Raw genomic sequence first — 20,855 nt, forward strand, 5'->3', positions numbered from 1 at the left:
CGTCAAAGGTTTTAATTTCGCCTCTTTTATATGTATTTATTCATATTTTTTTTTTATAAAAATAGACAAGCAGAAATGGTCATCTAAAATAAATTTGTGTTATTGTGTTATTAACGTATTTTGACAGCCCTAATTAATATTTTAATACAAAACAAATTGAAATGTTGCTATCTAATGAATGTATACAGGCTGAACATCCACCATATAGAACACAAGCAGAGAAAAGATGATGATGATCAGGTTTTCAAAAATGTCTCTGTTCTCAGTAATGTTACATCACTGACTCCCTCTGTCTCATCCACATTAACCCCAGACTTCTTGTTGCCTTCTGCCGTGCTCATTGTTAACTTCATAAACTAGCCTAAGTCTGTGGTGTGTGAGGAAATGACCACGACCAGTAGTAGATTGAAAAAGCCACTCAATGACAGGAAAAAATATTAATCATGTCATCGAATAGATTAAAACTAAAGTAAGAAGCCTGATTTAAAAATGTAAGAAGTAGAAAGTAAAAATTTAATGAGTGAAAGTAAAAAGTTCGAAAAAGAAATAGCGAAGTAAAGTACTGATACTAGAAAAATCAGAAACTAAGTATTTGTACTTTGTTACTTCCACATCTGACACTCACCAAACTGGAGAGAAGTTTATAGGAGATCAGCAGGCTTTTGGAGTGTTTTCTGGTAAAAGCAAAAAAAAAATATTTGTTTGCTCTTAATAAGTATGAATAATCATGAATCTTCTTCTTCTTCTTTCGGCTGCTCCCATTAGGGGTTGCCACAGCGGATCATCTGTCTCCATACCACTCTGTCCTCTACATCTGTCTCTTTCAAACCAACTACCTGCATGTCTTTCCTCACCACTTCCATGAACCTCCTCCTTGGTCTTCTTCTTTTCCTCCTTCCTGGTGGCTCCATCCTCAGCATTCTCCTACTGATATACCCCATGTCCAAACCATCTCAATCTCGCCTTCCTCACCTTGTCTCTAAAACGTCCTGCATGGGCTGTCCCTCTAATAAACTCATTTCTAATCCTGTCCATCGTCGTCACTCCCAACGAAAACCTCAACATCTTCAGCTCTGCTACCTCCAGCTCCACCTCCTTCCTTTCACTCAATGCCACTGTCTCTAATCCATACAACATCGCAGGTCCCACCACAGACCTATAAACTTTCCCTTTCATTCTTGCAGATACTCTTCTATCACAAATCACTCCTGTCACTCTTTTCTACCCACTCCACCTTGCCTGCACTCTTTTCTTTACTTCCCTAACACACTTTCCATTACTTTGCACTGTTGAGCCCAGGTACCTAAACCACCTTCTCCAGCTCTTCTCCCTGCAACCGCACCACTCCACTGCCCTCCCTTTCATTCACGCACATGTACTTTGTCTTACTCCTACTGACTTTCATTCCCCTTCTCTCCAGCACGTACCTTCACCTCTCCAGGCTCTTCTCAACCTGCTCACTACTCTCACCACAAATCACAATATCATCCGCAAACATCATAGTCCAGGGAGACTCCTGTCTGACTTCGTCCGTCAACCTGTCCATCACCACTGCAAACAGGAAAGGGCTCAGGGCCGATCCTTGATGCAGTCCAACCTTCACCTTGAACCAGTCTGTCGTTCCTACTGCACACTTCACTGCTGTCACACTGTCCTCATACATGTCCTGCACCACCCTCACATACTTCTCTGACACACCTGACTTCCTCATACAATACCACAACTCCTCTCTTGGCACTCTGTCGTACGATTTCTCTAAATCCACAAATACACACTGCAATTCCTTCTGACCTTCTCTATACTTCTCCATCAACATTCTCAAAGCAAATAAGGCATCTGTGGTGTTCTTCCTCAGCATAAAACCATACTGTTGCTCACAGATGGTCACCTCTTCTCTCAGCCTGGCTTCCACTACTCTTTCCCATAACTTCATGGTGTGACTGATCAACTTAATTCCCCTGTAGTTACTGCAGGTCTGCACATTTTCCTTATGCTTAAAGATCGGTACCAGCACACTCCTTCTCCATTCCTCAGGCATCTTCTCACCATCCAGAATCTTGTTAAATAATCTGGTTAAAAACTCCACTGCCATCTCTCCTAAACATCTCCACGCTTCTACCGGTATGTCATCTGGTCCAACCGACTTTCCACTCTTCATCCTCCTAATCGCTGCTCTCACTTCCTCCTTACTAATCCTATCCACTTCCTGCTTCACTAACTCCACATCATCCAACCTTCTCTCTCTCTGATTTTCCTCGTTCATCAGCTGCTCAAAATACTCCCTCCATCTTCTCAACACAATCTCCTCACTAGTCAACACATTTCCATCTCCATCCTTTATTGCTCTAACTTGCAACACATCCTTCCCAGCTCGGTCCCTCTGCCTGGCCAATCGGTACAAATCTTTTTCTCCTTCCTTAGCGTTCAACCTCTTATACAGCTCCTCATATGCCTTTTCCTTGGCTTTCGCCACAGTCTCCAATCTCCTTCAGGTTGCATCTCCTACATAGAACATAATCCACCTGTGTGCACCTTCCTCCACTCTTATAGGTCAAATCAAATCAAGTTTTAGGTCACCCTATGATCCTCCTTCTTCTTAAAATACGTATTCACCACTGCCATGTCCATCCTTTTAGCAAAATCCACCACCATCTGCCCTTCCACATTTCTCTCCTTTAGGCCATACCTACCCATCACCTCCTCATCACCTCTGTTCCCTTCACCTACATGTCAATTAAAGTCTGCCCCAATCACCAATCGTTCATTACACAATCTACCATTTTATCTAATTCACTTAAGAATCTTTTCTTCTCTTCCATCTCACAGCCGACTTGTGGAGCATAGGCACTGATGACATTTATCATCATCCTTTCAACTTCCAGCTTCACGTTCATCATCCTATCAGAAACTCTCTTCACCTCCACTACACTCTTACCGTACTACCTTTCTCCTCTCCATCATATCAGCTACCTCTCTCCCTTTACCAGTCATAGTGCCAACTTTTAAAGTACCAACCCAAACCTCCACTCTCCTACACTGCTCCTTTCCCTGCCGTCTCTGTAGACGTGTTCCTCCTCTCCTTCTCCTCCTTCGGCCAACAGTAGCCCAATTTCCACCGGTACCCTGTTGGCTAACGATACCTGTGGCGGTCGTTGTTAACCTGGGCCTCGACTGACCCGGTATGAAATTCTTAATCGTGACCCACATATTTGATTTGGCAAATGTTTTACGCTGGATGCCCTTCCTAACACAACCCTCCCCATTTATCCGGGCTTGGGACCGGCACTAAGAGTGCACTGGCTTTTTGCCTCCCTAACGGCTGTGTTAATAATAACCATAAATAAAAACCATTATTTATAACCATTAAAAGTAACCATAAATAATAACCATGAATAATAACCATAGATAATAACCATGAATTATAACCATAAATAATAACCATGAATAATAACCATAGATAATAACCATGAATTATAACCAATAATAATAACCATAAATAATAACCATGAATAATAACCATAAATCTTCTTCTTCTTTCGGCTGCTCCCATTAGGGGTCACCTCAGCGGATCATCGTTCTCCATACTACTCTGTCCTCTACATCTGCCTCTTTCACCATAAATAATAACCAAAAATAATAACCATGAATAACCACTGACCTACCAACACAATTACATTTAATTAAATTCAATATTTTTATAGCAATGGACATTGTATCAGAGCAGCTTTATAGAATGTTAGAATTATTGAACAAAAAATTTCTATACGTTTATTCCCAATGTGCAGCCTGGGGCGACAGTGGCAAGGAAAAACTCCATTAGAAGGTATGAGGAAGAAACCTTAAGCATGACCAGACTGACCGCATGACCATCCTCATTTCGGTGACAATTAAAAATTTCTCCAAAAGCACAAGAAGACTCTTCCAGGAGCTTATAAAAGAACCTTCTGTAGGAACCTGTAAAAGAACCTGTAGGCCTCACTTGCCTCAGTTAAGGTCGGTGTTCATTATTCAACAGTAAGAAAGAGACTGGGAGAATATAGCATCCAATGCAGGTGTGAAAAGCCTATAGCATCATCCACAAAAAACTCTTGAGGCTGCCAGAGGTGCTACAACTAAGTACTTAGTAAAGGGTCTGAATATTTATGTGCACGTTATATCTCTTTTTTTTATTTCAAGTTTTTTTAGCCCTTATTGTTTGGTTCCTTCTGCTCTCAGAGCTCATCATCTGCTCTCACATGCCCAAGTGGCTCCTTTAATAGCTGATTTAATTTGTCATTATTGCAACGAGCTTTGAATGAACTATATTCTGAAGCATGCCAGCGTTAGTAGATTGCTTGTTAGAGCATTAAATAAAACACAGCAGTAGCTCTACCACTGTGTCTCACTGAAAGCTCAGATCCCTCTCTTTATCACTGAGCTCATTATGGACAGGAAGAAGACCCGCTGTCTCTCTACTGTCATTTTCACGCTGCGATTTTTCCACTGCCATTTAACATGCTGTTTGTACAGTGCCTTGAATATGCATTCAGCTTGCCCACTTTTTTTTTTTTGTTCTTGTAGATAATGTGCATTTCTAAGGCGGTCAAACCCCTGCGTCCTACATCCGAAGCTAATCAAACTGCTTCCACTGCGGTAAGGCAGAACCAGCAGCATGTCCACAGTGCGAGGACAGAACATGTCCATTGTGTCAAGTCTTCTCTGTGAGGCCATCATTTTTGTCAGAAGAAGCTGGCATGGCAGAAAAAAAGATCAGGTGGTCTGCACAACACATTTAAAAGTTCATCATAGTTAAAACACTTTTTACAACATATTTCTCTGATGTTCCTAGCATGTGCTCCTGCTGGAACTGACCATTCCCTTGAAATATTACAAAGATAACATAGAGTATAAAGAACTGACTGAGGAGCGCTCAAGGACCCTACCGTAGCAGGCTCATTTTAGCTCCTCTGAGGAACATGGATCTGGATTAAATGGGGTGATCTGTGCTCCATGAAAGGTTCTTGCACACAGTAATGTTACATTGGTAATGGTAACATTGGTAATAATTAATGACCCAAAATGCCCTAAAGTCTATCACTGAAGATATCTTCAAGTGCATCAGATGAATAATGATGAAGGAACATTTTAGGGTCATGAGGGTCATTTTTGGTCCTCTGAGGAACATGGCTCTTGTTTAAGAGCTGTGATCTGTGCTAATGACCCCTGGTCATGATTAATGACCCAAAACACCCCAAAGTCCATCAATGAAAATATCTTCAAGTGCAACACACAATAAATGAAAAAAGCAGCAGGTAATATTGACTTTTTCACTGACTTTGGAACGTTGGGTGCTTTTGTTTACGTCCATGACACATGCAGGTGCAAGCTTAGTATTTAAGACTTTGGATCCAAAGATCATAACTTTAAATCCCAGCCACACCAAGCTGTCACTACTGGGCCCCTGAGCAAGGCCCCTAACTTTATATATGCTCAGATAAATGAATAAAAGAAATTTAAGTCATTCTGAATAAGGGCATCTACCAAATGCCATAAATGTAAGTGTAAATATGAGCTGGTGCTTCACTCCATGTGCTTTTTATAGCTTCCTGGTCATGATGTCACCCCACCAGTCACCTTTCATTAGACAGATTACACACGTGATTCAGAGCATGGACAACGTGGAAGCATTTCCAAAGCATTGCAATGCAGCTCAAGTTCCTGAAATGGAACCTGGTTTCCTATTTGAGCTCATCAGAAGGTGGTTAGGAATTTTTTTTATATGCACTTACCATAAAAATGATAAGACAGAGTTTGGAATTATGTAATTTGGCTGAATGTTGTAGATAATTAATTAGCGAGGATGCTTTCAGAAGTGGAGATAGATCACAATGTCTAAAAGCTGAAAAAATACTTTTCAGTCAACGATCTCCTGCTCAGTTGATGACATGAATGTGTTTTTCTGCAGGTCTAAAAAGCCCAATCTCACACCTTTTAACACCACCATTTCTGATCATGTCTGTGCAAATGTCTGCAAGAAGGAAAGCTTCAGGCACAGATTGTGTTCCACCTGCCTGTCTGAAGATCTGTGCTGACCAGCTGGACGGATGTTTTATTTTTATTCATCCCGATGCCCTACCTCTGGATGGCATTCTCTTCAATTGGAGACCACCCTGTATTAGGATAGTTCCACCTCAACAGACTAGAGATACATGAAGCATCTCAGGACTAAGTTACTAAGCATCTCAAGAACTTTGAAAATGAATTTGGACTATAATTAATATCAGCAGTCTATTGCAATGGTTTAGTACCACAGGTTGCACAAACAGTTTTTTTTGTACCTCAACAATGATGAAAAAATCCTGACAATACCGCATATCGAGAGAGAGAATGAATGAAGGATGGAAAGAATGAGGACATTTGCTAGAGTATGCTGAAATACGTAGAGCAGTTAAGTACAACAAATATTTATGTAGCAAGACTATAAGTCTTGCCTTGTAGGGGAAAATGACTGTGTGTCCTTATAAGACCTAAAAGTGAAAGTCTTGGTATGCACTATTTGTGTATATGGTTTAGCTTACACTACTGTAAACCATAGGAATAGGACAAGTAGGCTTCAGGTAAGTAGGTGTCACTATGGCAGCCACCTGAAGTGGGTTCATGTAAATTAAAAATAAATAATTTACATTCCCACCCTCCTAAACATAATAATGTAAGTGAGGCCCCCCTACTCCAATGTAAGTTATGCAATTAACTGTAAACTGACCAGTTAACAATCGGTAATTTATTCTTTTTCTTTCTTTTGAAACTGTAATTCCCTTAAAAAAGGATTGGTTTAGGTTAAAGAAAAGAATTAAATAAAACAAATAATTGATGTGTGTGTGTGTGTGTGTGTGTCAGAGGTGGGAAGTAACGAAGTACAAATACTTCGTTACTGTACTTAAGTAGATTTTTCTGGTATCAGTACTTTACTCCACTATTTATTTTTCAGACAACTTTTTACTTTTACTCATTACATTTTTACACAAATATCTGTACTTTTTACTTCTTACATTTTCAAAACAGACTCGTTACTTTAGTTTTAATCCATTGATTTGGTGAAATATTATTATTTTATTTCACTGCGTGCCGATTTCAGCCGAACAACCGATTACCTGTCATTACGCGTTCAATCTACTGGTGTATAAAGTACGGACTCTCACTCACCACAGAAGGCAGTAAGAAGTTTGGGGTTAATGTGGATGAGACAGAGGGAGTCAGTGATGTAAACATGACTGAGAACAGACACATTCCTGATCATCATCTTTTCTGTGCTTGTGTTCTATATGTGGATCTTCAGCCTGCACACATTCATTAGATAACAACAATTTTAATTAGTTTTGTATTAATATATACTGTATATATATTTGGCTGTCAAAATTAAAGTTTCCTGACTTGACTTGAAGAGGTGCAGTCTCTCCGGTATCACCTCATTAACTGTCCGTGTGGAAACATACCAAAGGCTCTAAATGATGTCCACACGTCTCTGCACTGATTTAGCCTTTATATTTAATCACTGTACATATGCTTACATATATATATCACATGCTGTAAATATGATACATGTTTAACACCTCCAAGCTGCCAGTTTTGGGCACCTGAGCAAGCACTTAACTCACTACTGCTCATTTAGTAAATGAGATCATTAAGAGTCGCTCGGGATAAACACTTCCAACAGGAAGTGGCTATATCTCGCTATCTTTGTCTCTCTATTTTCTCTGTCTAATTGTCTCTGTGTCTCTTTTAGTAAATGTCTCTGTCTCACTGTATATGTCTCTCTCTTGCTGTCTCTCTATTTGTTTCTCACTCTTTCTAAAGCTGTATCTGTGTCTCTTTGTCTTTGTCTCTGTCTTTCCTGTTTATTTACATGTCTAACAAAGTTTTGAGTTTTGAAGTAATGCCATTAGTGATCTATGATGAAAGACTTCCCTGGTTTAAATCTTACCTCTAGTTTCATATTGAACATTATAAGAAGTTTTTAAAAACAGAACAATGAAAGATCATTAAAATTGGTTGCTGGTAAATCATGGTATATCAGTGGTGCAGGTGTTGGAGATGTGGTTCTTGTACCTGAGTCACTTCTCATAGACTTCGTGTTACTGGAAGGAGAAGTTTTGACCCTCTACCATCATGATCTAAGAGAAAACACTGGTCTCCTAACTATAGAAAAGCCAAGAGTCCAATAAGCAAAGGCTTGTTTGCCTCTCCTGTGTTGGTGTAATGGTCAGTAAAGTGGTCGCTTCTATCTGACTCACCCGGTTCGAAACCTCTTAGATTTCCTTTAAATTGTTTAAAAAGTTTTTAAAAAGAACCAGAAAAGGTCCTAAAAATCATGTTCTTGCAGGAGATCCTGTGGCTCAATTGGAAGAGCTTTACCTCGGAGTTAAGAGGTTGCTGGTTCAAACCCCAGCCAGGGCTCAAAGTTAAGAGTGTGGAAGGTTCCGGTGGCCGTAGTGAGGAAGGTGACAGAAATGGCTGCGTGGAAGGTTGGATGTGGTTTCGGAGGGCGTATCCTGAAGCAGGGGAGCAATATCCGGGCATCTGCCCCCCTGGTGTCTGAGTAGCTGAAAACAGGGGGTTATGAAGCAAAAATGTCCAAAAAAGTATTGACTTAAGTTTTGCATATAGGGAAAAAGTCAGTCAAAAACCTATCACCCTCCCTTTTTTTGAGGCTGTGAAGCAGTAGGTCTTCACAGGCTTTGTATACAGTCAACTACCTTATTGCTCACCAGACACTACTTTCCACACAGCTTACCCAGTGTGGGGACAAGCCAGATTCGAACCAGCAACCTCTGAGCTCAGAGGCAAGGCTTTTATCACAAAGCCATCAAGTCCCACAACATGCCTTCATTTTTTGGGGGGTTTATCATTGTTTCAGGCTTCAAAGCAAGAAATTCAGAACAGACAGAAACACAGAAAGCAGGATTCGAACCCTGAACCCCACCAACAGCGAAATACCAGTCTTAACCCACTGAACCATCGGGAAGGACCGGCTGCGATAATTGTTTAGAGCAGGTCTATCTTTTCTTTCAAACCATCAACACACAAATATAATGCTAAAGACAGACGTAGGAAGTAAACCCATGACGTGTCTAGCAGGGACAAAGCAGGATTCGAACCCTGATTCACACCATTAGCAAGGCACCAGCATTAACCCACTGAACTATCAGGAAGGACAAGCTGGGAAGCTTGTTTAGAGCAGGCCTATCTTTCTTTTAAACCCATCAAAACAAGAATATGAAGATGTAGGAATCAGGAATTTAACCTACCTCATGACTAGCAGACAGAAAGCCAGGTTTGAACCCTGACCACCAACATTAGCAAAGTACCAGCTTTAACCCACTAAGCCATCAGAAAAAAAGGATGGGAAGCGTGATTAGAGCAGGGCTATCATTCTTTTCAAACCATCAACACAAAAATTTAAGGATAAAAGAAAGCTGTAGGAAGCGAATACAGATGTAAGTAGCACAAGTTGAACCCACATTGTAAATAGCAGGAAGAAAGCAGGATTCGAACCATGATCCCTACCACCAGTGAGATACCAACCTTAACCCGTTAAACCATTGGTGAGGACAGGGTAGGAAGCTTATTTAGAGCAGGTCTATCTTTCTTTTCAACCCATTAAAAACAAAAATGAAAAAGTGAATCCTGATCGTGACTAGCAGGCAGAAAGCAGGATTCGAACACTGAACCCCACCAAAAGCAAGAAACCTGATTTAACCCACTGAACCATCAGGGAAGACAGGCAAGGAAGGTTGTTTAGGGCAGGTCTATCTACCTTTAAACCCTCAACAAAAGAATATAAAGCTAAAGAAAGATTTAGGAACATAAACTACATCGCAACTAGCAGGCAGAAAGCAGGATTCAAACCCTGATTCTCAACATCAGCGAGGCACCAGCCTTAACCCACTGAACCATGGAAGAGATCAGACTGGGAAGCATGTTTAGATGAGGCACAAGCCTTAAACCACTGAGCGACCGCTGCTGAAAAGCATGTGTGCTTTTTGGAGGGTTCATACTTTGTTTCATGCCAGCGCAGTAAGAAAGAAGGCATGTAGGACTGGCTTTGAAACCTTATCACCAGCATGGACTATATTAAGGACCATGTTCAGGCACAAGCCTTAACCCACTGAGCTACTACAGAAGTGCATTTTTTTGGTGGAGTTATCTTTCTTTAAAGACCCGGAAATAAAGAAATTAATCCAACACAGAATTGAAATGTTTTCAAAGGGGACAAGGTACAGAAGTTTTATTTACCAACACAGCAACCAGGAATCAAACTCTCAAACTCATCCTTGTGGGGATACTGACATTAACCCACTAGGCTATTACTAACTAACTAACTAACGAGGTCCAGTTAACAGCTAAAACAGGTAGAAGTAATAACTACTTTTTACTTAAGTACATGTCAGAGCCAAGACTTCTTTACTTTCACTTAAGTAAAAAAGTTTAATCAGTACTTCAACTTTTACCCGAGTATTTTAAAACATGAGTATATGTACTTCTACTTAAGTGAAGGATGTGTGTACTTTTGCCACCTCTGGTGTGTGTGTGTGTGTGTGTGTGTGTGTGTGTGTGTGTGTGTGTGTGTGTGTGTGAGAGATTGATGAGATGACTTGTGGGAATGAAATGAACAGTTGTGGCAGGACAGTGAGGAGATGTCATCCAGATGGCATGGCAATAGTAAAAAAAAAAAACCACAAGCAAAAGTTTAGCGCAGTCCCAGAAAGGAAGTTTCTGGAACAAAATAGCTCAGCTCAGCCCCAGCGCTCACTGATCCTGCCTCTAAAACGAGTGCCTCCCAAAAGCAAAACTGATCGATGAACGGTCTCGACAAAAACAGCTTTCTTCTATGACTTTATTTCATAAGATAATGAACTATATACCTCACAAGTAATTTTCCAGGGTTTTGTCTTTGAGAGTGTCTGAGCTCTGGAACACTTTTACATTCAACGTAAAAAATGTCAGCATCAACTGAAAATTTTTGTATTTCCAATTCCCTTTCTGGAATTATATCTTGTGCTACTTCCCCCTGTTCTTGCTTTACCTCTGTTCTGTCTAGTTGCAATGGCAGAAAAACACACAATATATGGGAATTCTGTTTCAGAATCTGACTGGTTTACAGGTCTGTATCTGGTTTTATGTGGTGTAGTAAATGGCAAACAGGGAAATATGCATTGACGAAGTTGGTCTCTGTGTACTACCCTAGAAGGACCCCTCATTTCAGGCTGGACAGTGCATACAGCTATGCTGATAATTCTGCTAAACTACAATGTAGGGTGTGTGCTCCCACTTGTCCTGGATTTAGCTTCTGCTCCTATTTTTGTGATTGCACAACAACACACAGTCACCAGGCCTGACAATCGCCTCATAGGACTTGTGGTCACACACTCTCTTCCATCTTTTAGAGGCTTCCGTGCAACTGTGTTCGCAACTTCTATGGCAGTCTACAGTCGGCTATGTTGACTCTTCACCCAATTACCCTAGTTCTCTGCATTACACTCCTCCATATCGTTTTTACCTTTAGGGGCCCTCTAAGGGAAGGCACGAATCCCTCCCAAACATTTAGTAAAAAGGAGAATAGTGAATGTGTTTGTTGTATGCCATTACAAGCTCTGGCAAGTGATTTTTCCAGTCCTTCTTCTTCTCAGCTGTCAATGTTCTCAGCATATCATGCAATGTGTTGTTAAACCTCTCACATTAAGAGTTTCCTTGAGGATGGTAGAGATTTGTGCGGCTCTTTCCGATACCACACACTTTACAGAATTGATCACTTGTGCCTCAAAACATCTACCCTGATCTGAATGCAGACAAGCTGGATACCTATAGTAGACGAATCGATGTTTGATAAGGGCCTTTGCAGTGGTATTCGTTGTTTGGTTCTTGGTTGGGACAGCAACTGTAAACTGAGTGGACATGTCAACCAGAAAAAGTACGTTTTCATACCCCCAGGAGGACATTTCCAGCTGGGTGTAGTCCATGGCCAGAACTTTCAGTAGAGCTGTGAAATTGCTGCATGTCATTGGGGCTCAGATTCTTGGAACTACATTTTTTGCAAGAGAACATCTTTTACACTGTTCTGTAGTTCCGTCTCATCAATGTCAAAGTAATCCTCCATCCAAATTGACCTCCATTGTTCATTCAGAGCATGGACAAAGTGGAAGCCTTTTCCAAAGCATTGCAACGCAGCTCGAGTTCCTGAAATGGAACCTGGTTTCCTGGTTGAGCTCATCAGAAGGTGGTTAGGAATTTTTTTTTATATGCACTTACCATAGAAATTATAAGACAGACCTTGGAATTATCATTGGCTGAATGTTGTAGATAATTAATAATTGATCTGATGTACAATTAATTAGCGAGGATGCTTTCAGAAGTAAAGATAGAATCTTGTATTCTCAAGCCAGAAATGGATAAAGGAGATCACAATGTCTAAAAGCTGAAAAGCTGAAAAAACACTTCTCAGTCAACGATCTCCTGCTCAGTTGATGACATGAATGTGTTTTTCTGCAGGTCTGAAAAGCCCAATCTCACACCTTTTAACACCACCATTTCTGATCATGTCTGTGCAAATGTCTGCAAGAAGGAAAGCTTCAGGCACAGATTGTGTTCCACCTGCCTGTCTGAAGATCTGTGCTGATCAGCTGAACTGAAGTTTTATTTTCATTCATCCTGATGCCCTACCACTGGATTGCATTCTCTTCAATTGGAGACCACCCTGTATTAGGATAGTTCCACCTTAACAGACTAGAGATACATGGACTAAGTTAACAGGACTAACAGGACTAAGTTACTAAGCATCTCAAGAACTTTGAAAATGAATTTGGACTATAATTAATATCAACAGTCTATTGCAATGGTTTAGTACCACAGGTTGCACGAACAGTTTTTTTTGTACCTCAACAATGATGAAAAAATCCAACACAATTCCGCATATCGAGAGAGAGAGTGAATGAAGAGTAGAGATTTGTGCGGCTCTTCCCGATACCATACACTTTACAGAGTTGATCACTTGTGCCTCAAAACATCTACCCTGATCTGAATGCAGACAAGCTGGATACCCATAGTAGACGAATTAATGTTTGATAAGGGCCTTTGCAGTGGTATTCGTTGTTTGGTTCTTGGATGGGACAGCAACTGTAAACTGAGTGGACATGTCAATCAGAACAAGTAAGTTTACATACCCCCAGGAAGACATTTCCAGCTGGGTGTAGTCCATGGCCAGAACTTTCAGTAGAGCTGTGAAATTGCTGCATGTCATTGGGGCTCGGATTTTTGGAATTACATCTTTTGCAAGAGAACATCTTTTACACTGTTCTGTAGTTCCGTCTCATCAATGTCAAAGTAATCCTTCATCCAAATTGACCTCCATGTTCATGTTGGCTGTCAAAACCTGAATGGCGTAAGGGGACCGGAACAAATAGTTGCCTAATTTTCTCCCCATCCCTTGGGTCAAGAAGACATCTAAACATCACTCCATGATGCAGCTGAAGCTGTTAAAACTCTCTGAAAAGCTTTCTCAACTCTGGCAACTTACTTTGCTGTCCTGCTCGGTTAGAATTTTCATTTTTGGATATGGCAATGTATATGGGCCCTATCAAGGGATCACTTCTTTGCAAGGCCTTAATTTCATCCAATTTGTAACCATTCACCACTTTCTTGCTTGGTGCTTGTACGGCCAGTGTGTCCTCTGTGTCCTCTTGCTCACGGTGTTCTCTGTAGGGAAGTCTTGAAAGGGCATCGGCATTGGTGTTCAGTGGTCTGGACTTATACAGAATGCCAAAATTAGGAAAAGGGTTCATACTCTTTTTAAGGATGCCTTGTGACACAAAGTACTGTACATGCTTTTTTAATTCTCACGCCGACTGTACCTCTGTTTTAATAATGGAGTATCACCAGTGTGAATGTCATGTGTCACTATCTGTGTGTACCCATAGTCACTGTTACTTTAGAAAAAAAAATACTTTGCCAACAAAGTTGGCATGTGTGCTACTCGTCTAACATGAAGTGCCATTAGGTGGCACCCTGCAATGGCCCTCAAACAACTTTTTACTCATTGGGGAGATGGTGCTTTCCACCAACTTTGATGAACCCAATCATGCTATCTGGACCCGGCGGTTCAGTCTTCTGGGCACTTCTGGGCACCTTCTTATCTTTGTTTCTGCTGGTGGTCCGTACTTATTGTCTGTCTTTCTGCCCTCTCCTGTGGCATATAATGACATAAATTCACTGATATTATTCATTCCAATGATTCCTGGAAGTCCTTTCATCTCTTCTAGTTCTGGGCTGGTGTCTGTTAACACAAAAATGCACTTCCACGGGAGAACCTTCCTCATACACTCCACATCAGCTTGCAAACATCACAGGACAGGAATGTTGAGCCCATTAGCTGCAATGAACCTAATCCAATGAGCAGACGAGAGATTAAACTCTTGTTCTCCGTAGTGCTTTCTACAGTGTGACTCAGTAATAGTGGACGCTTCTGAGCCCGTATCCAGCAAACAGTTTGTCTTGACACCAGCTACGCTTACTGCAATAGTCAGACAATCCCCAAATGCACTACTTTTCAATTATTTTGTCACTCCATCAGTTCAACTGTATGGTGTCAGAGATCTCAAGGGTGACTGGGTGAGTGAAATGCAGGATCCAAGCAGGAGTTAGGTGTAAACAGGCTTTAATGAAATCGCAAGCAGGGCAAAGGGACAAGGCAAAAACTCAGTCCAAAAACAGTCCAGGGTCGAAAACACAGGCAAACAGGGCGATGCAGGGAAGACAAAAACAAAACCAAAAACACAGTACAAAAAAATCAAAAGCCAGCAAACTGAGCAATACAGGGCAGAGCAAAACACAAAACAAAAACAGTCTAGAGTCAAACTGGGTAACTAGTGAGGCAGAGTAGACCAGGGGTCAGGAACAGGAACAGAATCCAGAGCAGGCAGGGTGGCAGGAATAGTCTCAGGGGCTAGGCAGCCGTTAAGATAATCTGGCCCTGAGCTAAAGTCTTGGGTGTCCTTAAATACCAGGAACGCTGTTTGGCTTCCTGTGCTAAACTCTGCCGAGTCTCTCTTGTAGATCGTACTCGTATGAGCGTATTGTCTATCCCTGCATTTGCTTACGTTCATAGAAATCCTTCAGTCTGGTTTAAAATGGCACTTTGTCTCCATATGTGTCTAGAAGGATCTTAATAATATCATCAGCAGAATTTTCACTGTCACCCAGCTTTAGCTTCTTCTTTGAGGTGCTGCTTGACAAACTCTACACAACTTTGGCGGGTACACTTATTACTTGAAAGGCTGATTTCATTAATGCAACTCAATCTTCAACGCCGAACTTTCCTACATTAGTTGAGCGGCCACTGTGTTCCGGAAGTTTTTTATCCCTGGGGATATTAATGGCAGCTGGGGTTGATTGAGCTGTCAACTGTCAATAACAGTTCTTGCAAGTGACAAAGCTTCCCCTTGTTTGGCCCTGGCCTGTTCTGCAAACCGGCGCATCTCCGCCATCTCCTTCCTTAGTTCTTCGAGCTCTGCCATTCTTCAGCTTGTAGGCCTGGGACTGGTGACACGTACAAAAAGTAAATGCACTGTCCGATTAGATCCTGTTCGTGACACCAAATGTAACAAGACTATAAGTCTTGCCTTGCAGGGAAAAATTACTGCGTGTCCTTGGAAGACCTAAAAGTGAAAGGAGTTCTCCTTAGTTTTCCTTTAGCTTTGAATATACCGTTCATCACTTCTATTTAACTTTTCCATACACAAGTTTCCCAGAATTAAATTAAACATCAAAACATACAAATTGAACAGCACAGGATGTCTCAAACAAACTCTGCATCATATAAATTAGTGTGTGCAAAGAATGTTTGTACCAGTCTGTAACAAAGATGAGGTTGATGAGATCACTTGTAATGACTTGTGGGAATGAAATGAACAGTTGTGGCAGGACAGTGAGGGGATGTCGTCCGGATGGCCGGGTAATAGTAAAATTAAACCTGAGCAAAAGCTCAGTGTAGTCCGGAAAATCTCAGGAACATTCTGGAACAAAATGATGCAGATCAGCCCCAGCAATCATGGACCCTGTCTCTGAAACAAGTGCCTCCTAAATGCAAAACTGATCATAGGCGATGGTCTCGACAGAAATGCAGAACATATATACATATATATTCAGAGAGGGGATAGGGAGGAAAAAAATTAAACACTCCTTGCAAAACTCTCTTCCGGTTTATCTACATGTTCTCACACACTAACAAGTGCACTTGATGTGTGAAAAGAAATCCATGTCTCAATTAAAAGCACAATTAATAAATGGCTTGGAGAATCAACAAAACTCTCAAAATGGCATACAGTGTAAACGAGGCAGAGACAACAGTGTTCGGAACGAAACTCCAAGCAACTCTCTCGCATGTTCTCAGCCAGTCGTTCACACCGTTCTCTTTTCGGTGACACAATCGGCTGAAATGTTATTAAATGTAAAACACACACACACACAGTTACATACACATCTGTGCTACCCAAATGTAACCTATTTAATTTCTTATTATTTAATTTCATTTAATCAATTTAATTTGTGCCAATTTAATTGATTACTGAATTAAAAACATTTTATAAAAGTGTTTAGCATTTATTCAATTTATTTTTATAAAATATACTAAAATATTATTTTCTATATTATTTAACCAAGAAGGCATTTCATTTAAAATTGTTTAAAAAATGCAAACTGTTAAAATATTGATAAAAATGTTTAATAATAAACTGTGTTAATAAAAAACGAGAAGCAATTTTATGTTTTGCATTTCTTCTCCCTAACCGTACCGAAAGTGAACCAAAGCGTGACAGAAAAAAGTGCCGATCCGTGAATTTTGTTAACTGTTACACCCCTAATAAGCGTGGCATTAAAAATCTATAACTATCTATATATATTTATATATACTTATGAATTAAACTTGGTATCACTTTTTGTATCATGAGACCCAAGTCTCTCAAATAACACCATCAGTCTTTTTCCCAACCCTCAACAACTGTTCAACAGCTTTAGAACAACCACAATCCATAAACATCCATCAACTAACAAATGAGCTGTTTCCTGAATTCATTTTGAGATTGAAAAATAGGAGAATATAACATTTTATGGAGACAGAAAAAGGGCCATGACAGACCCGATACATATCAGTAAGCTACTGTATATTTGCAATACTACAACTATTCAGTTCATAAGTTTTGTTTGGCAGCAGTAGAATAGGAACAATAAATCTAGCTGTGACAGGATGTGGCATGTGCAGTGATTTGGAACAAAGAACCAGAGGTGCCCTGGTGCATTGTGGGAAGACAAAGCTTTCCCTGGCAGGATAAAAACATTCTTTGATATGAGGCAGGAAAGCAGCGGCTATAATTACTGTCATGATCATTTGCTGCAAAATAACTTTTAATGTTCCGGGGGAGCAGCAGATTCTCATGAACGTGTGAAAAATAGCTTTATGATGCCTTACTGAGGGCTAAAGTGATAAAGTGTGCACGATTTGTGGCTGACTGGAATAATGCCTCATCCAGATAATTACTTGTTTCGACACAGAGGCATGATGGGTAAATGACGTGAACAAACGTGAGGTCAGCGACATGTCTTGTGGGTTTGAAGGGTCCACATCCAGATGTACTGTTCTTTATTCAACAGTTATGCCGCATTCAAGTAGACAACATATCATATAATTTCTCAATTTCTTTCTAGGAAAAACTCTCCAATCGAAATTCGAATGCAGGTCCATTTTGTTTCGAACCCTGTAACACACTAAGGTAAATTACATAATTCTGGGTTCCTACTTCTGATGTAAGTCAATTACAGCATTAGACAGTTGGAAAAGAGATATCATGCATGGTCTTACAACATAACCAATGTGGGAAAATATGTCCAATAGGCTATAATAATAAAAAAACTACATTCTAAAAATTTATAAACTCTTCCATTTGCGCTGGTTATGTACCTAAATCCTTCAAACTGGCAGTTAAAGGAGGTAAATGACCTGTTATTGGCCTCTGATAAGGGTTTTGTCTTTTTACTTGTTTTGCTCGACCTTATTGCAGCTTTTGACACCATTGATCACACTATACTGCTTGCTAGACATGAGAACGTTGTTGGAATAAAGGGAACAGCTCTCTCCTGGCTCAGGTCTTATTTAACTGATCGCTATCAGTTTGCTGATGTACTGTAAATGGTGAGTTCCCCACACTCTCTGAGGTAAAGTTTGGTGTTCCGCAAGGATCTGTCTTAGACCCACTGCTTTTCTCTTTATATACGCTGCCTCTGGGTGAAATTATACATAAACATGGTATTCGCTGCCATTGCTATGCTGATGATACACAGTTGTATATTTCAGCAAAGCCAGATGAGAGAGATCAGCTTAACAATGTTGAGGATTGTGTAAAGGACATCAGACAGTGGATGCTTGATAACTTTCTTCTGCTCAACTCGGATAAGACGGAAGTACTTTTACTAGGACCACATGCAGATAGAAGTAAACTTTCCGATTACGTAGCATCTCTGGATGGTGTTTCTGTTTCAGTGTTTACAGCAGTCAAAAACCTTGGTGTGATTATTGACCCGAGTCTTTCCTTTGAGGCTCACATAAATAATATTACCAGGATCGCCTTCTTTCACCTTATAAAATTAAAAATATGATGTTACAGGATGAAGAAAAACTAGTTTATGCTTTTGTTACATCTAGATTAGACTACTGTAATGCTTTACTGTCTGGGTGTTTGAATAAGTGACCACTGTTCCTGCTGGATATTCCCACTTCGTCCAGGCCTGCCTCTGGATTGTGTTGCCTTCGATTGGAGGCCACTCTGTGCAGCTGGAGACGGTTTCTCATCAATGCCTTGGGATATTCCATGAAAATCTGAGGTAAGAAAAGGAGCTCTGAGGATGGATTTTGTGTTAAGCTGCTTTGAGGCAATGTTCATTGTTAAAAGTGCTATACAAATAAAAATGATTCAAATTGAATATACTGTATATTTGGCATGATTTTATATTACACTTTTTTACTGAAAGGTTTTCCTGGTTTGGTTGTGAATATTTGGTTCGGCGAGGGGGTGTCCGTGTTAGACAGTAACGTGTCCGTGTTAGACAGTGATAGCCATCAGCGACTTCTCACATGGAGCCACATGGAGACATCGAGGTGTTAACAGCGAATATTAGCTCTCTTTGTGTATCAGAACCTTCACACAAATTCACACAGCTTTTTTAAAGATATTTTTTAAGAGTCCTTATTATTCAGTAAAAAACGTCTATAAACATGAAAGATTCTGGATAGAGGAGATTACACTTCGGATTACATTGATTAATTCGAACATAAGTTTTGCAACTTTCCACACAGAATTTGCTCATGTTGGCTTATTAAAAGACAAAACTGCTACGTACTTAACACCACATTTCATACTCATTTTCAATTAATTCTATTCAATTTATTTCATATTGCATTAGATTTAAGTTGTCGGGAATACCTGGCAGCACGTATTCATTTTTTAATGAGAGATGCACCAAACCCAGAGGAAGAAGCGAAAAAGGATCCAGAGTCAGGCCATGTATTTCACCTCCAGACCTTCAGTGGTGTCCTACATGAACTAATCCAGCAGGAACAGTGGTCACATGAACCGCAGGAGCATGTTTAACCTGACAGAGAGAGAGAGAGAGAGAGAGAGAGAGAGAGAGAGAGAGAGAGAGAGAGAGAGAGAGAGAGAGAGAGAGAGAAAGAGAGAGAGAGAGAGAGAGAGAGAGAGAGAGAGAGAGAGGAGGGGTGACAAGTAGAGAATACTAATGGTTCTTCTACTTTTGTGACATGATCCAGTAATTTGATTTGTTAATTGAAGTTCCCCTTTTGAAAGGCTCTAAGCGACTCCGGGTCCATAATGAATGATTAATTGAAAAGATGGAATGCTTTGAACGATCTATTTAAATTAAAGAAGAAATACAGCCAATATGGTGATCATCTTTAATTAGATATATTGAAGTTAAATCTTTATTACAAATTGAAATCAAAATTGAGTAAAAAATTCGGATTCATGTAACAAAAATAAGATCATTTTTAGTAATCTTTCACAGCAGCACAGGAAAGACTAACGTTGGGCAATTGAGAGGACAAGGGGATATAAATCTCAAACGTTTTTCATTAAAGCAGCACCTTTACAAATTAAAGTGCAATAACAAAAAAAGAAATAATAATAATAAAATAATGAATCTAATGTCCGTTATGCACTTTGGCAGCAAAAAACTTTCCTGTTATAATGTCAGTTATGATAATGACAGAAATCGCGAATGTAGATTCAGAATTATTAACTTGGAAATATACAGTTCTGACAGTGAGCGCACACATTGAACAACTTTTGATTCTATGGCATTTCGCTTTCAGCTGGTCTGCGTCACCGGCGTCGGTCTTGTCCATCTCCATCTTTTCTTCTTGTGAGTTTAGCGTGTTTGTTCTCCACCTATCAATCACTTAATGCAGCAGTTTCTGGGACGCAATTTTTTCCCCCTTGCATTTTTGTATAGTTTAAATTTTTTTAACTAAGTAACGTTTATGATATAAAATGTAGTTAAATACAATACTTGATAGAAAAATTAATTAAAAAAATTTTACAAACCAGAATTTTTCCTCTTTCTCAGGGTGAAAATACAACACAATAAATAAATAAATAAAACTTTTATTTATCAACAATAGTTTTAAATAATAATGACTTTGATAAAAAAATCAATTGCTAAAGTGTGGAGCTGTGATTTTTGATTTTTTTTTCCACAGAAATGCAGTGAATCTCTGGGAAAAGCCTCCACAAGATTCGTAAAGTATTAAACTGTGGGAG

General features: G+C 40.0%; 1 long non-coding RNA gene across 1 annotated transcript in view; it reads left to right on the forward strand.

The window, feature by feature from the left end:
* The first annotated feature begins 3,965 nt into the window (after nt 1–3,965).
* The window catches only part of LOC310728762, an 18,204-nt gene continuing 1,314 nt past the window's right edge, over nt 3,966–20,855 (forward strand). The window contains exons 1-3 of the long non-coding RNA XR_014534334.1: nt 3,966–5,737; nt 17,731–17,795; nt 20,795–20,855. The exon at nt 20,795–20,855 is cut by the window's right edge and continues 1,314 nt beyond it. This is a non-coding gene — a long non-coding RNA (uncharacterized lncRNA). The remainder of the gene's footprint in view (nt 5,738–17,730; nt 17,796–20,794) is intronic.

The sequence above is a fragment of the Silurus aristotelis genome, assembly GCF_946808225.1.
Source record: "Silurus aristotelis genome assembly, chromosome: 7".
Classification (NCBI taxonomy): domain Eukaryota; kingdom Metazoa; phylum Chordata; class Actinopteri; order Siluriformes; family Siluridae; genus Silurus; species Silurus aristotelis.